Source organism: Eriocheir sinensis, chromosome 57, assembly GCF_024679095.1.
Source record: "Eriocheir sinensis breed Jianghai 21 chromosome 57, ASM2467909v1, whole genome shotgun sequence".
Classification (NCBI taxonomy): Eukaryota; Metazoa; Arthropoda; class Malacostraca; order Decapoda; family Varunidae; genus Eriocheir; species Eriocheir sinensis.
In genome coordinates, this window is record NC_066565.1 from 9,350,821 (window position 1) to 9,370,615 (window position 19,795).

The following is a 19,795-nucleotide window of genomic DNA, read 5'->3' on the forward strand; positions in this document are numbered from 1 at the left end:
TATACGGTAGGGATTTTCCCTACTTTCGAGACTAGGGAATTTTTCCTGATTTAGGGATTTTTCTAGGGAAATTTTGGAAGGCCATTTTTCAGTGATATGGGCTCCCCCCCCCCAATACCCCGGTTCCCCACAGTTCCCCAGGCTTGTCTTGGGGGATTGGGGGGGCTGGGGTGGTGGAGGGGGTGGAGTGGTGATTCTTAAGATTTACCCAGCAATCACATAGTTAGTGCAGGGACGATAGCTTGTTTTAAGAGTAGACTGTGAGGTGTGGGTGCAGTAGGGTGACGGGGTACTGGATGCGTGCCTAGTACCGCCGGTATAACGAGGATCAAGCCTCTACCTGTAACCCCTGTAACTACACCTCACCCATCGTGAGTAGTGGGGGGGATTCTGGAGCTGCCCTGTGTAGGCCACCCGGCCTCTTGCAGTTTCCCTATGTTCTTATGTTCTTATGAGTGGAGGGCGGCCTGTCTTGTGCAGGACAGCTTACCTACTTCTGCTGCATGAGAAGGTTAAGACTTCCCGGCGGCGGTGGTGGAGGTGTTGTCCTGGCAGTGTTGGGGCTGAGGGTGTCGCTGGCCAGCAGGTCCCCAGCGCTGGCCCGTGGGTGTGGAGCCTTCGTCGTCTTCTTCTTCTGGGGTGTTTTAGGGGGCTGGTTGGGCAGGGCCAGAAGGGATGCTGCTCGGGCCTTGGCGCGTGCTGTTATTGTCACCTGGCAGTGTTGCCAACTGGAACTTTCCGCTACACGCACGACCCTCAAACACGCTACATTGGACCACAAACGATACAAATTGTAAATGTATTTCCACATCAGACGAAATAATGTTATCTGCTGGTTACTGTATAGCCAGGTACCCAAGGCATCTTTTCTCGTGAATAATAACTTATTAGATTCTAATCAGTTTGGCTTCCGTACGTAAGGCTCACTCAGTTGTTGATCAGCTCCTTCTAACATATTGTTATGCCGGACGTGTTACTTGGGTTCCGTGTCGCCGTCAGGAGACTCCGTGGGAGGGAGATATGTAAACACTTTGCACAGCTTCTGTAGTTTAATATTCTTCCCTAGTAGTACACTTCACTCGGACTCTTCACTTACCACTAGCTTACTATGACTGGGACTCTCTCGCCCTCTTCTCCTATATATATCCAGAACAGTACAGTCTAGAATGTTACAGTATATTTTAGATCATACAAGAACATGTAGCAAAAATATGTGCGAGTTGGCAACACTTCCCGCCCGGCGCCTGGCTCGCCTTGCTCCCCACCCCCTTGCTCGTGTCTCCGGGAGCCTTCTAGAGGCCTATGGTCGCCGGGGGAAGCTTCCAGCACAACACTATCCCCCCCTCTTAATTGTGATCGTCCCGATCACACACTTAACTATATACAAACGTAAGAGAATTAATCAAAAACATAATAATCGTCGTATCGCTGTGGACGCCTGCGTTGTCTCTGTCTTCTGCTCGGTGCCTCCTGCGCGTCTGTCTCCTGGTGCGCCTCGTCGTCGTCCGCTTCTTGGGGTGTCCCTGGAACATCTGCCGAAGCCGGGAGGTTATCTCCCTCGGCTGAAAGGTCCAGAAGGCTTAGGTCGTCGTCGACCTCCTCTCGGTCCTGGACGTCCCTTGCGTTTTCGTCGGCTGCTGGGTGTCTGTAGTTGTTCCAGGTGTAGTTTCCCGGACCGTGGTACCTCCATAGGCGGTTGACGTGGACAACTTTCGGCTTGGTCTTTTCCGTTCTCCGGAATCGGTAAGTCACGTCGGAGAGGCGTTCTAGCACAGTGTAAGGGCCTTCCCAGGGGCTCTGTAACTTCGGAGACTGTCCTTTCTTCCTCTGCGGGTTGTAAAGCCAGACTTGGTCTCCTTCCTTGAAGTTAACGTGGCTTGCCCTCATATTGTAACCGCGCTTCATGGCCTCCCCGGAGAACTTCAAGGCACCTCGGACTTGATGGTGCACCTCTTCCAGCCGTTCCTCTAGTTGACGGGCAAAACTGGAGGCGTCCCTTGGAAGGTTTTCTCCAGGAGGCCTTCCTGTCAGTAGGTCCACCGGCAATCGCAGCTCACGTCCAAACATCAGCTTTGCCGGTGAATACCCCGTAGTCTCGTGGGCGGCAGACCTGTAGGCCATGAGGAGCGCAGGCAGCTTCTGATCCCGTGAAGACTGATCATTGTTGCATTGCTTGGCCAACTCCTGGCCCAACGTCCAATTAAACCTCTCCACCATTCCATCTGACTGTGGGTGCAGAGGGGTGGTCCGGGTCTTCTTGATACCCAGAAGCTTGCAGCACTCAGCAAGGACTGTTGACTCAAAATTCCTTCCCTGGTCGGAATGGAGCTCGTTAGCCACACCGAAACGACAGAAGAACTCCTCCACCAAAACCTTGGCGATGGTAGTGGCTTCCTGGTCAGGGATGGCGTAGGCTTCCGGCCACTTGGTGAAGTAATCCATTGTAACGCAGATGTACCTATTTCCGTTCGTCGTCAGAGGCAAGGCTCCTGCTATATCCACTGCCACCCGTTGCATGGGGCTCCAACCTGGTAGAGTTGCAATGGGGCACGGTGACGCTTCTTGGGGCCCTTCTTTGCACAGCACACCTCACACGCGTGACACCATTCTTCCACGTCCTTCCTCATGCCAACACAATAGAACCTTTGGCGCAGGCGACTCAGTATCTTCTTTACCCCAAGGTGTCCGCTGGTGATGCTGTCGTGCATTTCTTTCAAGACGCCTTCCCGGGACTTCACAGGTAGCACCGTGGACCAGTAGTGGTCAAGACCATCATGAGAGACCCAGCGTCGCTGCAACACCCCGTCGTCTATTCGAAGAGTGTCCCACTGAGTCCAGTAATTCTTGGTGGTAGGGCTTTCTCTCGAGATGACTTCCCACCCAGGTCGCGTTGACGACTGACTCAGCCACTCCATAATTGGTCTCAGATCTCGGTCCTCCCGCTGCAGTTTTCCCAAGTCTTCCCATGGCACCTCCGCTGTCTGTTCCACTGTAGTGCGGCGGCACATATTCTGGACGCTTTCCGTCTGGAGGCAATGTTGACACTCAGGTTGGCAGGGGCGCCGGCTCAAGCTGTCCGCGTTACCGTGTGTTAGCCCAGATCGGTGCACAATAGTGTAGTGATGCTGCTCTAGTTTACCTATCCAGCGAGCAAGCTGGCCCTCAGGGTTTTTCAGTGACTTCAACCACCGCAATGCAGCGTGATCCGTGCGGATGGTGAAAGTTGCACCGTACAGGTAAGCATGGAAAGTCAAGGCTCTTGACTACTGCCAGGAGTTCTTTCCGGGTCACGCAATAGTTTTTCTCGGCTGGGGTGAGCTTCTTGCTGAAGTAGGCCACAACCCGTTCCATGTCGGCACATGCCTGAGATAGCACTCCACCAATCCCCTCATCACTGGCATCACAATCCAGTATAAAAGGCTTAGAGGGGTCTGGGTAGGTGAGTACGGGCGAGCTGATGAGGGCCTCCTTGAGCTTCTCAAAGGCAACCTGAGTTTCCGCTGTCCACTCAAACTTGCGCCCCTTCTTCGTCAGGAGGTGCAGTTGTGCAGCAATCGTAGCGAAGCCTTTCACAAACCTGCGGTAGTATGAGCACAACCCGAGGAAGCTCCGCAGCTCCTTCACGTTGGTGGGTGTCGGCCAGTCCCTTACCGCAGCCACCTTCTCAGGATCAGTGCGTACTCCAGCCTCGCTCAGGATGTGTCTCAAGTATTGGACCTCCTTTTGGAACAGACAGCATTTCTTCGGGCTGAACTTATGGTGTGCAGCTCTAAACCGGGCGAAAACCTCTGATAGCTTTTCCATCTCCTGCTCGAAGGTCTGGCCAAAGACAATCACGTCGTCGAGGTAGATGAGTGCCGTCTTCCAGTGAAGTCCCTCCAGCACCCTCTCCATCAGCCGCTCAAACGTGGCCGGCGCGTTGCACAGGCCAAAGGGCATGACCTTAAACTGCCACAGGCCTTGACCGTAGGAGAAGGCTGTTTTCTCTTTGTCCTGTTCCGCCATTTTGACTTGGTGATACCCAGACTTCATATCCAGTGTTGAAAACCACTTGGAGCCCACCAAGGCGTCGAGCGTGTCGTCGATCCGTGGGAGTGGGTATGAATCCTTGATGGTGAGATCGTTGAAGGCTCGGTAGTCCACGCAGCACCTGAGGGAACCGTCCTTTTTCCTGCCGAGCACTACAGCACACGCCCACGGGCTGCTGGACCGCTCTATTAACCCTTGTTGCCGGAGATCATCCATTACCTCATCCATCTCCTTGCGACGGGCTGGTGGCATCCTTCGAGGAGCTTGCTTCACTGGGCGGTGGCTACCTGTGTCGATGTGGTGCTCTACCAGGTCCGTACACCCCAAGTCCAGGTGTCCTGTGGAAAACACATCTGCATTCCTCACGAGAAGCTCCCTGAGCTGTTCCACTTGGGGCTCCTCTAGACACTTGGAGCTCCTGTCAAACAGGTCGCGCAGGTAGTCGGGCAGCTCCTCCTGGGGCTTCGTCAGGGTTCTCCTGCAGACACAGGTTCTCGGTTCCTGGTCGATCTCTTGGCACAACCCCACCATGGTCCCTTGTTCTATTTTCTTTGGACTGAAGGAGACATTGGCCACGACGACAGGCACTTCCGCTGCAGCAGGGTCTACCAGAGTACTGCCTACAATCACCCCGTCTTCTACCGGACATCGACTTCCACTCTCTACCACACACAGGCTAGCCGGGGGGGCACCCGTAATTTGACAGGGTAACAGCATCTCCGACCTCGCAGGGATAATGGTGGTGCGCTTGACCGTCACTGGCAGGTCTTCCTTGTTCACAGTCGTCAGTGGCACCCTCCTTCCTCCTACAGTCAGCTGCTTAGCGCGAAAGTCCAGCTCGCACCTGTGGGAGACAAGATAATCCATACCTAGGATACAGGGGTCGTCCATGTTAGCCACGTACACAGAGAGGGACTCTTCCTTTCCTCCGAGCTCAAACTTCACGTCCACTGGGCCTCTGAGCTCTGCATAGTGTCCAGTGACTCCGCACAGTCGATGCGACGTCTTAGGAAGCCGACGATGACTCACCACGTCAGACCGCACCAATGTGCGTTCCGAGCCAGTGTCGACGACCACAGGCCACAACACTCCGTCAACCTTGCCCTCCACTTGGCAGCTCGTCATGGTGGTTCTCCTGCACATTGATATCTTCGGGGCATGTACAGGACAGACTGGTTATTGCCCCCGTGAACCAGTCCTTCTTAGTTTCCCGAGTGGTGGTCCCTCGTTGGGGGCACATTTTTCCGACACTCATTCTTCTAGTGCCCCTTTTCTCCACAGGTCCAGCACTTGGGTCCTTCTCTGGGCTTCTTCTTAGCGCCACCTTCATATTCCTTCTTCCTCTTATAGCATTCGTTCTCCTTGTGCCCAACCTTCTCGCAGTACCAGCACGTTCCTTGGAACCTGTCTGTGTCGCTGACAGCGCCCTTTCGTGCCCTAAAGCCAGAAGTCGAGTCGTCCCTGAAGCTTGACAAGCTAGACCTAACAAAGGACTCAAACTCCATGGCACGTGCCAGAGCTTCCTGCATTGATGTTGGCTTAGCTTGGTTCACTTGTATCTTCAGCTGAGGGCTGTCCAGGGCATCGATGAATTGATCACGCAGCAAAACCGTCAGCAGGTCAGGGGTGGCACCTGGGTATGCCTTGTGCGCCATGCTCTCAAGGTCCTGAGCGAGTTCCTGAAGAGACTCGCCGCGCCTCCTGTTGCGGGTTCTGAACCTAACCCTGAAGAGCTCGTTCTGGTGCTTGGTCCCATATCGTTGCTCCAGCGCCTGTGCCAGCCCGCTGTAGCTGCCCTTTGTCGCATTGTCGAGCTGAGCAAGGACCTCCAGCGCCGCCCCTTTCAGGCTAGTGGCCAGCTGTACCGCGCACTCTTGGTCATCCCATCCGTTCCGAGCTGCCAACAGCTCAAACTGAGCGCGGTAAGCCTCCCAGGAGACCTTCCCATCAAACTCCTGAGGCTTCTTTCTAACAGGCGAACCCAGCAGATTCATGGGGCTGGCGGAACTTCTTGCGGGGATAAACTCAGGCGAAACAGGGCTCAAACTACCCCGGACTTGCGTAGGAGAAGCATCTTGGGTACAACTAGCCCCTGCAGGCACTGGCTGTCCGTTTCCAGCCAAGCAGTCTTCAAGGGCCTTCACTCTGTCACTTACTTCTAATATTTCTTTGTGTGTCGTCTCCCGTACCACCTCCATCTCTTGTTGAAGATTTGTGTGTTCTTTCTCCACTTCTATCAGGCGTTGTCCCAAGTTCGTGGTCACATCAGTCATTTCTCTTCGCACTGACTCACTTCCATCTTGTACTGCTTTTAGCTGTAGCTGTAATCCTGTGAAGCGATCTTCTAGCTGTTCTTTGAGTTCTTGGAGTGTTCCTTCTTGTTGTTGCTGTGCTCTTTCTTGTTGTTCTTTGAGTTCTTGGAGTGTTCCTTCTTGTTGTTCTTTGAGTTCTTGGAGTGTTCTTTCTTGTTGTTGCTGTGCTCTTTCTTGTTGTTCTTGGTGTGCTTTTTCTTGTTGTTCTTTGAGTTCTTGGAGTGTTCTTTCTTGTTGTTGCTGTGCTCTTTCTTGTTTCTCCCCCTGTAGTCTCAAGGCTTCCAAAAGTTCAGTCAACATGTCGTCCCTCTGGGCAGCTTGGGAACGAGTCTCCATGGCGAAAAAACAAATGGCTACACTCCTGACACCAGTGTTATGCCGGACGTATTACTTGGGTTCCGTGTCGCCGTCAGGAGACTCCGTGGGAGGGAGATATGTAAACACTTCGCACAGCTTCTGTAGTTTAATATTCTTCCCTAGTAGTACACTTCACTCGGACTCTTCACTTACCACTAGCTTACTATGACTGGGACTCTCTCGCCCTCTTCTCCTATATATATCCAGAACAGTACAGTCTAGAATGTTACAGTATATTTTAGATCATACAAGAACATGTAGCAAAAATATATGCGAGTTGGCAACACTTCCCGCCTGGCGCCTGGCCGCGCCCCGCGGGGCGCGGACGGCTCGCCTTGCTCCCCACCCCCTTGCTCGTGTCTCCGGGAGCCTTCTAGAGGCCTATGGTCGCCGGGGGAAGCTTCCAGCACAACAATATAATAATCTCCATGGCCCCATTCAGTGTCTGTCATCTTTTCAGATTCAGTTATTACTAGTTATGAATTGTGTAATGGTGCCAATAGCTATAGAGGACCAGAACACTATATGGAAAGATTCCAATTTAATGATATGTAAGAGATAATTATCTTTAGGTACTGCAGTGCATTAGAAAAACTGCATGAAAATTGACTTTAAAAGAATCAAAACCATAATTTTCATATTACTCCATGGCCCCCAAGAAAGTATCCCGGGGCCATGGCCCCCAGGCTGGGAACCATTGATCTGGACCATCCATCAACCTTTTAGATGGCATACCAAAGTAGATTCATGACACGTAGATCGCAATATAAAGTGTAGATCGCATACCAAAGTAGATTCATGACACGTAGATAACAAGCCAAAGTAGCACCTTTAGAGGCTCATTATGATGTATCTTGCTTGAGGAGGCTTTTATTTATATCTCACAAACTTTATTATTACCCTACACACTTATTGTTGCTTTATAAACCTAAAGAGAACAGTGTGAGTACGAACTGGGCTATTTATAATAATTTCGCAGGTTGATAAGTATTTCGCACGTCTACGTGCGAAATACTCACGAGTTCTCGCCGCGCATGAGCAGATACCGATGTTACTAATTATTTGTCGGTCAAGTTATTTCGCACGACACCGGCATAACAATAGTTTCAGTGTTAAGAGTAATTACACAAATATGTATTCTGCTGGCGTGTAGGCACTTGTGGGGTTCCCTTCTCGTGGAACCCGTCTAGGTAAGATGTCTAGGTAGGTAAGGCAACACGAATCTGGCAGTGCAGTGTATAAGGGTAAGGCTGGGGGTTGTCATCTCCTACGTACAATACACACACTTGTTTTGGCAGCACAATGCATTACACGGGTGTGTGTCATAGGTAAAGTTGGGGTTGAATTATGGGCAAGACAGACGGACCCTGACCACAGGAAGGCCCCCATGACGGCAACACACCTGCCCTGACGGCCCCATGCACACGACTGCCCTGGCAGCCCCACACCTTCCCTGACAGCCCCAATCCTGCCCTGATGGCCCCACACCTGCCCTGATGGCCCCACACCTGCCCTGACGATCGCACACCTGCCCTGATGGCCCCACACTTGCCCTGATGCCCTGACGATCACACCTGCCCTGATGGCCCCACACTTGCTCTGATGCCCCACACCTGCCCTGACGATCACACACCTGCCCTGATGGCCCCACACTTGCTCTGATGCCCCACACCTGCCCTGACGATCACACCTGCCCTGATGGCCCCACACTCGCCCTGATGGCCCCACACCTGCCCTAACGGCCCCACACCTGCCCTGACGATCGCACACCTGCCCTGACGATTGCACACCTGCCCTGACGATCGTATATTTGCCCTGATGGCCCCACACCTGCCCTGATGGCCTCACACCTGCTCTGATGGCCCCATACCTGCCCTGACGTCCCCACACCTGCCCTGACGATCGCACACCTGCCCCGACGATCGCACACCTGCCGTGATGGCCCCACACCTAGCTGCCCTGACGATCGCACACTTGCTCTGACGGCCCAGCACCTGCCCTGACAGTCCCACACCTGCCATGACGGCTCAACACCTGCCCTGACAGTCCCACACCTGCCATGACGGCTCAACACCTGCCATGACAGTCCCACACCTGCCCTGACAGTCCCACACCTGCCATGACGGCTCAACACCTGCCCAGACAGTTCCACACCTGCCATGACGGCCCTACGGGCAACACCTGCCCTGACAGTCCCACACCTGCCGTGACGGCCCAACACCTGCCCTGACAGTCCCACACCTGCCGTGACGGCCCAACACCTGCCCTGACAGTCCCACACCTGCCTTGACGGCCTAACACCTGCCCTGACAGTCCCACACCTGCCGTGACAGCCCAACACCTGCCCTGACAGTCCCACACCTGCCATGACAGCCCCACACCTGCCCTGACAGTCCCACACCTGCCATGATGGCCCAACACCTGCCCTGACAGTCCAACACCTGCCATGACGGCCCCACACCTGCCATGACAGTCCCACACCTGCCATGACGGCCCAACACCTGCCCTGACAGTCCCACACCTGCCCTGACAGGCCCACACCTGCCATGAAAGCCCCACACCAGCACTGACTGTCCCACCCCTGCCATGATCGCCGAACACCTGACCTGACAGTCCCAAACCTGACATGAGGGCCCCACACCTGCCCATGACAGTCCCACACCTGCCATGATGGCCCAACACCTGCCCTGACAGTCCCACACCTGCCCTGACAGTCCCACACCTGCCGTGACAGCCCAACACCTGCCCTGACAGTCCCACACCTGCCATGACGGCCCCACACCTGCCATGACAGTCCCACACCTGCCATGATGGCCCAACACCTGCCCTGACAGTCCCACACCTGCCATGATGGCCCAACACCTGCCCTGACAGTCCCACACCTGCCATGACAGCCCAACACCTGCCCTGACAGTCCCACACCTGCCATGATGGCCCAACACCTGCCCTGACAGTCCCACACCTGCCATGACAGCCCCACACCTGCCCTGACAGTCCCACACCTGCCATGATGGCCCAACACCTGCCGTGACAGTCCCACACCTGCCATGACGGCCCCACACCTGCCATGACAGTCCCACACCTGCCATGATGGCCCAACACCTGCCCTGACAGTCCCACACCTGCCATGACGGCCCCACACCTGCCATGACAGTACCACACCTGCCATGATATCCCAACACCTGCCCTGATGGCCCAACACCTGCCCTGACAGTCCCACACCTGCCCTGACATCACACCTGCCCTGACATCCCACACCTGCCCTGACATCCCACACCTGCCCTGACATCCCACACCTGCCCTGACATCCCACACCTGCCCTGACATCCCACACCTGCCCTGACATCCCACACCTGCCCTGACATCCCACACCTGCCCATGACATCCTGACACCTGCCCTGACATCCCACACCTGCCCTGACATCCCCACACCTGCCCTGACACCCACACCTGCCCTGACAGTCCCACACCTGCCCTGACAGCCCCACACCTGCCCTGACAGTCCCACACCTGCCATGATGGCCCAACACTTGCCGTGACAGTCCCACACCTGCCCTGACATCCTGACACCTGCCCTGACATCCTCACACCTGCCCTGACATCCTGACATCTGCCCTGACATCCTCACACCTGCCCTGACATCCTGACACCTGCCCTGACATCCTCACACCTGCCCTGACATCCTGACACCTGCCCTGACATCCTGACACCTGCCCTGACATCCTGACATCTGCCCTGACATCCTCACACCTGCCCTGACATCCTGACATCTGCCCTGACATCCTCACACCTGCCCTGACATCCTCACACCACCCCTGACATGATCACACCTGCCCTGACATCCTGACACCTGCCCTGACATCCCCACACCTGCCGTGACATCCTCACACCTGCAGTTTTGCAAGAAATCCTCACACCTGCCCTGACACACACACACACACACACACACACACACACACACACACACACATGAAGGAGTAACAAATGATGTGGGGCGTGAGGATTTCTTATAAATCAATAGGGGGCATCATGTGAAAAGTTTGGGAGCCACTGGTCTAGTGTCTTTATTTCCTTGGCATTTGCTTATGTGTCTCTATTCAGGGGAAGGGACAGTTAGTTCACGTATTATTTCCCCATTTCGTAACATAATCTATCACCTTGCGTCCATTTCTTTCCCAGTAGTTCTTTGTATTTTTCCAGCAGTTTGTCATTTTCTTTTCTGTTCCTGTCCAAGAGATTTTGCCATAATTCAGAGGAAGGAGGAAGCACGCTGGTCTGTTGTGTTTCATCTCGTAATGTCCTTTTCGTAATTTCCAGCAGCAGCTTCCAATTATGTTTTCACTTTGTGTCACTTTGTATCTTCCAGAGGTTTGCGATTATGCTGTTACTTACTGTCTGGAAATGCTGCCTTCGTTGTGTGGATGGAAGAAGTAGCTACATATTATCCTCTGTATTAGTATAGCTACACACTATTATTCCATGATGTAATCTATTGCAATGTATCTTTTTGTACTTTCCAGCAGCCTGCAATCATGCCTTTCCTTCCTGTATTAATTGTGAGGATGGAAGAAGTAGCTACATATCATCCTCTGTATATACTATTAGAAGTAGCTACACTATTATCCCATATTGTAATCTATTGCAATGTATCTTTTTGTACTTTCCAGCAGCCTGCAATCATGCCTTTCCTTCCTGTATTAATTGTGAGGATGGAAGAAGTAGCTACATATCATCCTCAGTATGTACTATTAGAGGCAGGTACATACTTTCCATACTGTAATCTATCGTAATGTATTGTATTGTATTTTCCAGCAGCCTGCAATCATGCCCTTCCTTCCTGTCTTGATCTTCCAACACTCAGTTCTAAGCACACAAGCACATGTTATCTTATTCCACCCCTTTGTTCTTCCTCCCTTCCTCAGTATCTAACCTTTCCTTGTTGGTTTCCATGAATAAGTTTTTTCCTTTTTGAGTATGTCTTCCTAATGTAACTATTGGTCTATGTTTTTGTTTGTTTGTTCTAGTCCACACACACACACACACACACACACACACACACACACACATGCATACAGACACACACCAGAATTGGTTTGGGAATTCTATTTTCTCATCAGCTTCCTGTCTATCCCCTGTCTGCCTGTAGCACCAGTAGGCCCTCTTGGACGGCCCCAGCCCATTAGCGGAACAGGCGAATTTTATTTATAATGGCTGCCGTGATGTGACTCCTGCTTCATTTACTGCCCTCAGCTGTTTCCTTTACCATAAAAAAAAATGAAGGCATGCATTCAGGGGAGGCGGTGGCTGAGTGGTTAGCGTGCCGGCCTCGCATTCGGTGCGTTGTCCATGATGTGGGTTCGAATCCGCCGCTAACCACCTGGGATTTTTCAGTCACCGCCGAGTGGCCTAAGACTACCCACATGCTGTCCTGAAGACCACCTATCAACCCGGACTCTAGAAGAAGCTCTGCAGCACAAGTGGAATCAAGAATGAGCTCCGGGGGGCAGCATGAGCCAATAATAATAATGGCGCCACTATAAACAATTGCCTGCGCCATGACGGGCTAGGGCCGACCATCAGGCTCATATGGATTAGCCTACCGGCGCTGTAGGCCACATGTAAAAAAAAAAAAAAAAAAAATCTAACTCTTCAAAATGCTATATGGATATATATTTCTTAACCCGTCCGCTGCAATTGGCACGGATTTTGCCTTCACTGGTAGCCTGGTAAAATAATTATACTCCCAGGCCTTCCTCTGCCTCTGTGGTGGATAGTGGAGTGTTTTCCATGTGGTATTGGTGTGCTGGATATCCCCTCACTGGTAGCCTGGAAACATACACTCCCAGGTCTTTCTCTGCCTCTTTGGTGGATAGTGGAGTGTTTCCCATGTTTGGTGTGCTGGATATCCCTTCACTGGTAGCCTGGAAACATACACTCCCAGGTCTTTCTCTGCCTCTGTGGTGGATAGTGGAATGTTTCCCATGTGGTATTGGTGTGCTGGATGTCCCTTCACTAGTAGCCTGGTAACATACACTCCCAGGTCTTTCTCTGCCTCTGTGGTGGATAGTGGAGTGTTTCCCATGTGGTATTGGTGTGCTGGATATCCCTTCACTGGTAGCCTGGTAAAATAATTATACTCCCAGGCCTTTCTCTGCCTCTATGGTAGATAGTGGAGTTTTTCCCATGTGGTATTGGTGTGCTGGATATCCCTTCACTGGTAGCTTGGTAACATACACTCCCAGGTCTTTCTCTGCCTCTGTGGTGGATAGTGGAGTGTTTCCCATGTGGATATCCCTTCACTGGTAGCTTGGTAACATACACTCCCAGGTCTTTCTCTGCCTCTGTGGTGGATAGTGGAGTGTTTCTTATGTGGATATCTCTTCACCGGTAGCATATAATCTCAGGCCTTCCTCTGTCTCTTTGGTGGATAGTTGAGTGTTTCCCATGTGGTATTAGTGTGCTGGATATCCCTTTACTGGTAGCCTGGTAACATACACTCCAAGGTCTTTCTCTGCCTCTGTGGTGGGTAGTGGAGTGTTTCCCATGTGGTATTGGTGTGCTGGATATCCCTTCACTGGTAGCCTGGTAACATACACTCCCAGGTCTTTCTCTGCCTCTGTGGTGGATAGTGGAGTGTTTCCCACGTGGTACTGGTGTGCTGGATATCCCTTCACTGGTAGCCTGGTAACATACACTCCCAGGCCTTTCTCTGCCTCTGTGGTGGATATTGGAGTGTTTCCCATGTGGTATTGGTGTGCTGGATATCCCTTCACTGGTAGCCTGGTAGCATACACTCCCAGGTCTTTCTCTGCCTCTGTGGTGGATATTGGAGTGTTTCCCATGTGGTATTGGTGTGCTGGATATCCCTTCACTGGTAGCCTGGTAACATACACTCCCAGGTCTTTCTCTGCCTCTGTGGTGGATAGTGGAGTGTTTCCCATGTGGTATTGGAGTGCTGGATATCCCTTCACTGGTAGCCTGGTAACATACACTCCCAGGTCTTTCTCTGCCTCTGTGGTGGATAGTGGAGTGTTTCCCATGTGGTATTGGTGTGCTGGATATCCCTTCACTGGTAGCCTGGTAACATACACTCCAAGGTCTTTTTCTGCCTCTGTGGTGGATAGTGGAGTGTTTGCCATGTGGTATTGGTGTGCTGGATATCCCTTCACTGGTAGCCTGGTAACATACACTCCCAGGTCTTTCTCTGCCTCTGTGGTGGATAGTGGAGTGTTTCCCATGTGGTATTGGTGTGCTGGATATCCCTTCACTGGTAGCCTGGTAACATACACTCCCAGGTCTTTCTCTGCCTCTGTGGTGGATAGTGGAGTGTTTCCCATGTGGTATTGGTGTGCTGGATATCCCCTCCCAAGGTGCAGGACTTAACATTTTTCATCATTGCATTGTAGCAGCCACTTTTTGTTCCACTCCCATAGCTTTTTGATGTCTTCTTGTAGGAAATCCACAGTCAAGGGGTTAAAAATAGTCCTTTCTGACAAACTGTTGCAATTTTTATAACACTCTTACTTCCCTTATCAGATTACATTACGTCGTTTGTCTGGCGGAGAACAGTTTTGATTCTTCGCGGAGACAAACAAAGGAAAACAATTCAAAGTGTTTTTATTCCTCTTAATAATGAACAAATACTTGACTTCTGGGCTGCCAACGGAGTAATGGATTGTTTTATCTTTAGGGCGAACAAAGAAATTAGCGCCTGAATGTTCAAACGCTGTATTAGCCTTCGTCAAGAACAATGTGGCTGACTTGTCTTTGCTGGTTCGTCAATGTGTTGACTTCACTCTGAAAATCCATCTCAAAATTAGAAGCAAAGTCACACCAGCCACAGAGCTTGATACTACTACCATGCTTGAAAAACCCGGCGTACATGACTAAACGATATATGTACGTACCTCCTTGAGACGACAAGTAATATATGGAGCCGAAAAGAACCTCCCCATAACTGACTCTATGTAACCGTCTATCCCAAGCCTGTGCTATCATTGGGGGTCGGAAGAATTTAAAATATATTGTCATTATGAACCAAGAGATGTTGAACTGCCTAAATCGTGTCCTCTTTAAGCCCCAAATACACTGCCGTATTTTGGCACATGAATGTGTGCAAATATGCAAGTCATCCTGTGTCATGGACAAGTTCGGCATCTTTCTTGCCTGTTCTTGGCCGTTCGGGGACATGTCTGCGTCCACCACGTTACTTTTGACAGTTGGTCACGACCGCCACAAAAGTTTCATGTTGCATGAAAAATTCGTGGCCGTTTGCCGAATGTGCACGAATGCAAAATAGACGCCGAATTATCGCCGACATGTCGCACGCAATTCGGCGTCCGAAAAGAACCTCCCCGTAACCGACTCTACGTAACTGTTTATCCCGAGCCTGTGTTGTCGTTCCGAGTCGGAAGAACTTAAAATATATTGTCATTACGAACTCTCTCTTTCATAACACAAGTCCTACAGCAATACTTCCTCTCCTCTGTAACACAAGTTCTACGGTAATTCACTTTCTCCTTCGTAACAAAAGTCCTACAGTAATACTCTCTTTTGTAACAAGTCCTACTGCAATACTTCCTCTCCACAACACAAGTCCTACTGCAATACTTCCTCTCCACAACACAAGTCCTACAGCAATACTTCCTCTCCACAACACAAGTCCTACAGCAATACTTCCTCTCCACAACACAAGTCCTACAGCAATACTTCCTCTCCACAACACAAGTCCTACAGCAATACTTCCTCTCCACAACACAAGTCCTACAGCAATACTTCCTCTCCACAACACAAGTCCTACAGCAATACTTCCTCTCTGCAACACAAGTCCTACAGCAATACTTCCTCTCCACAACACAAGTCCTACAGCAATACTTCCTCTCCCCAACACAAGTCCTACAGCAATACTTCCTCTCCACAACACAAGTCCTACAGCAATACTTCCTCTCCACAACACAAGTCCTACAGCAATACTTCCTCTCCACAACACAAGTCCTACAGCAATACTTCCTCTCCACAACACAAGTCCTACAGCAATACTTCCTCTCCACAACACAAGTCCTACAGCAATACTTCCTCTCCAACACACTAGTCCTACAGCAATACTTCCTCCATAACACAAGTCCTACAATACTTCCTCTCCACAACACAAGTCCTACAGCAATACTTCCTCTCCACAACACAAGTCCTACAGCAATACTTCCTCTCCACAACACAAGTCCTACAGCAATACTTCCTCTCCACAACACAAGTCCTACAGCAATACTTCCTCTCCACAACACAAGTCCTACAGCAATACTTCCTCTCCATAACACAGAAGTCCTGCAGCAATACTTTCTCTCCGCAACACAAGTCCTACAGCAATACTTCCTCTCCGCAACACAAGTCCTACAGCAATACTTCCTCTCCGCAACACAAATCCTGCCGTCCCTGAATCGTAGAGCAAAGAGGGTCATGCCGCCTCGCCCCCTAGCACGGCAGCGAGGCGAGCACCGAGCGAGCACTTAATGTCGAACACAGCGAGTATACGTAAAGTCTTACTCTCCTAGTAATACAGATAAACAAATACACGCAATATGTTTGTACGTATGTATGTACACAGACATGCATGACAACCCTAAACGACTCCGGGGAAATGAAAACTGCCGTAACGATGCCTATGTACATGTGACGTAACGAAGGGGCAGCTGACGTAACCTTGTTCTGTCTTGATGCAAAGAAAGTAGAAACCCAAACTACCCACGTAACTTGATAAATAATAATAATATGTTCAAAAAATTACGTAACGAATGACTGGTTAACGTAACCTTGTCTCAAACTGAAGAAAAATATATGTAATGAATGACTGGCTAACGTAACCTTGTCTCTAACTAAAGAAAAACGTATGTAGTGGATGACTGGCTAACGTAACCTTGTCTCTAACTAAAGAAAAATATATGTAATGAATGACTGGCTAACATAACCTTGTCTCAAACTAAAGAAAAATATATGTAATGAATGACTGGCTAACATAACCTTGTCTCAAACTAAAGAAAAATATATGTAATGAATGACTGGCTAACGTAACCTTGTGTTGATTTAAAGAAAAACATATGTAGTGGATGACTGGCAAACGTAACCTTGTTACGAACTAAAGAAAAATATATTTAATGAATGACTGGCTAACGTAACTTTGTGTTGATGTACAGAAGAAGTGACAAAACAAATGACAATAGTGACAGAAATAAATGTTACAAAAGATTTAGCAAGCGAAGGGACAGGAGTACGCATTGCTACAGATGACACAGTAACCCAAAGATATGGTGACGTAAGTGATGAGGACCGAGCGTTACAAACAGCGTAGTGACTTGAGGATGATAGGGATTGTAGAAAGATTTTAGAAAAAAAGATACAGTAACTCAACAGTGACATAGATACGTAATGTTACTGAGGACATGGTAACTTATGTATGTTAAGAATCGCAAAGTTGAAGTTGAACTTACAGTTACTTAAGTGTCAAGATTCATCATGTTACAAATGGCATAGTAACTTAAGTGACAGGGATCAGAGTGTAACAAATATATACGTAACTTAAGTGCAAGGGATTGTACTAAGACAAAATACATAGTAACCGCAGCAATATGTATACGTAATGTTACAGATGGTGCATAACTCAAATAAAATAGATACGTAATGTTAAGACTCAGAAACCGAAGTGACATATACGTAATGTTACAGATAGCATAGTAACTTAAATTAAATGGATACGTTTTGTTTAAAAAGATTTAGTAACTGAAGTGACTTGCATACGTAATATTACAGACAGCATAGAGTAACTTAAATAAAATAGATACGTAATGTTAAAAAGACTTAGGAACCGAAATGACATATATACATATTATTACAGATGGCATAGCAACTGCAGAATAACAAGGATCGTAACGTTACGTCTACGTAAAGACGAGAAATAACCAAATGGTGAGTGCTGGGCTGACGTGACCTTGCCTCGACGTACAGAGATCAAAGAGTGAATTGAGGTTACTTATACAAACATCTCGTAGGTAAGGTTGACAAATTATATTCCATCAGTTTAAATTACATAATCTTCCCTATACATACAGATCAAGGTAACATATGGGTAGGCGGTGGCCAAACTGGTAGCGTACTGGGCCCACATTCACCGCGTGATGGACGACGCGGGTTCGAATCCCCACGCTACCACTCGGATTTTTCAGTCATCGCCGAGTGGCTTAAAACTACCCACATGCTGTCCTGAAGACCACCCATCAACCCGGACTCTAGAGGAAGCCGTCCAAGCGAATCAAGAACAAGTTCCGCGGGGCAGCATGAGCCAATGCAAGATGGCGCCACTATAAACACTCGCCTGCGCCAGAACGGGCTGGACCGACCATCAGGCCCCACCAGGAAGATGCCTACCGGCGCAACAGGCAACGACGTAAAAAAAAAAAATAAATAAATAAAATAAAATAAAATGAAATGAGGTTACTTATAGAAACGTCTCGTAGGTAAGGTTGACAAATTATATTCCATCAGTTTAAATGACATAATCTTCCCTATACACACAGATCAAGGTAACATGTGAAATGAAATGAGGTTACTTATACAAACATCTCGTAGGTAAGGTTGGCGTAACTTACCGTATTTTTCGGCTTACAAGACGCACTTTTTTTCCTAAAAAATACCATGAAAAATACTTGTGCGTCTTCCAAGACGAATGTTGTATTGTGGCAGCAACGTCCAGGCTCAAGTGAGCTTGGACGGTCACCGTATTGGCTCGACCGATAGGGACGTGGATTTGTATGCTGTCATTACATTACGAGGTTAACTTAAGTAACTATTTAATTCAGCCTTTTGTATGATATAACCTCAGTACTTACTTGTTACAAGTATTTCCAATACCATAAACCTTCCTGGAGCCAAGCCACAAGCCCAAACGTCTGTTGTTTATTGTGTGGCTGGTAGCGGCGGGAGCCATTCCGCTCTTGATCTTGAAGGTACAGGTGGCTTATTTCCATAGACCAGCAAGCCTTTGGATCGGCTGCGTTTGGATCTGCTGTGTTGATGTGTTGTCTCCTATGCTCCAACAATACGATAGTTTTAAGAAAAGGTTACATAAATTCATGGATATGGTGAGGCTGTTCTTGTGTGAGAATGACCATTTTTTTTTCTCAAAATTTCTCTCCAATATTAGGGTGCGTCTTGTAAGCCGTAAAATACGGTATATTTTGCTAGTTTAAATGACATAATCTTCTCTATACGTACAGATCAAAGTAACTTACGACATACCAGTGAATTGAGGTTACTTATACAAACATCTTGCAGGTTAAGGTTGACATAACTTATATATCGTTAGTTTAAGAGACGTAATCTTGCCTATACGTACAGAGATCAAAATAACATATCTCGAGGGTAGGGTTCACGTAACTTGTATTTCGTTAGTTTAAGGTTACGTATACTTACAATAACGTCGTAAAGAGGGAAAGAATAAAGGAAAGAAAGAAGGTGTGTTGAAAGGTCATCTTATCACCTACAAACACCTAGAGACAAACATTGGGGCGAGGGAGGGAGGGAAGGGTAGCACACACACACACACACACACACACACACACACACACACACACAAACGAAAATAAAAACACTGAACCACATACCCCAATCAAACACCTCCACACTAAACATCTTTCTTCGACCGTCCATGTTGAGAGGAGGAGGAGGAGGGCGAGGAGGAGGAGGAGGAGGAGACGAGAGTAGATGTGGAGCCGCCAGCGATGGAGTTGGCGGCTGTTCCTCCGTCCTTCAATTCGGCGGCTGCGGCGGGGGACTTCTTGGCTGCTGCCGCCGCCTTGTCCATCTTCTCCTCTCAGTGGATTTGGTACTCAGCGATGAGCCGGCAGGTTAGCATGAAGAACACCTGGGGGGGGAGGGGAGGGGAGGTTAGGTTAAGGTAGGCTAGGGAAGGGGAGGATAGGTTGTTAGGAGAGGTTAGGTAAGGTTAGGTGAGGTTAAGGGAGGTTATAAAAGGTTAATGGAGGTCAGGAAAGGTTAGGTTTGGGTTTTAAGGGAGGTCAGGTAAGGTTAGGTTAGGGGAGATTAAGTTA

At 49.5% G+C, this 19,795-nt stretch overlaps 2 protein-coding genes across 48 annotated transcripts in view; both read right to left on the bottom strand.

Moving 5' to 3' along the window:
* LOC126984846 (uncharacterized) overlaps positions 1 to 2,485 on the bottom strand; it is a 262,672-nt gene extending 260,187 nt beyond the window's left edge. For 46 of the 47 annotated variants that reach the window (XR_007737948.1, XR_007737977.1, XR_007737973.1 and 43 more), the window contains exon 1: positions 491 to 2,485. The gene's annotated coding sequence lies outside the window, so the exon portion shown is untranslated. The remainder of the gene's footprint in view (positions 1 to 490) is intronic. The other variant, XM_050839051.1, reaches the window with a different exon arrangement.
* LOC126984355 (uncharacterized) overlaps positions 1 to 19,795 on the bottom strand; it is a 227,601-nt gene that overhangs the window by 169,851 nt on the left and 37,955 nt on the right. The gene's annotated exons all lie outside the window — the stretch shown is intronic.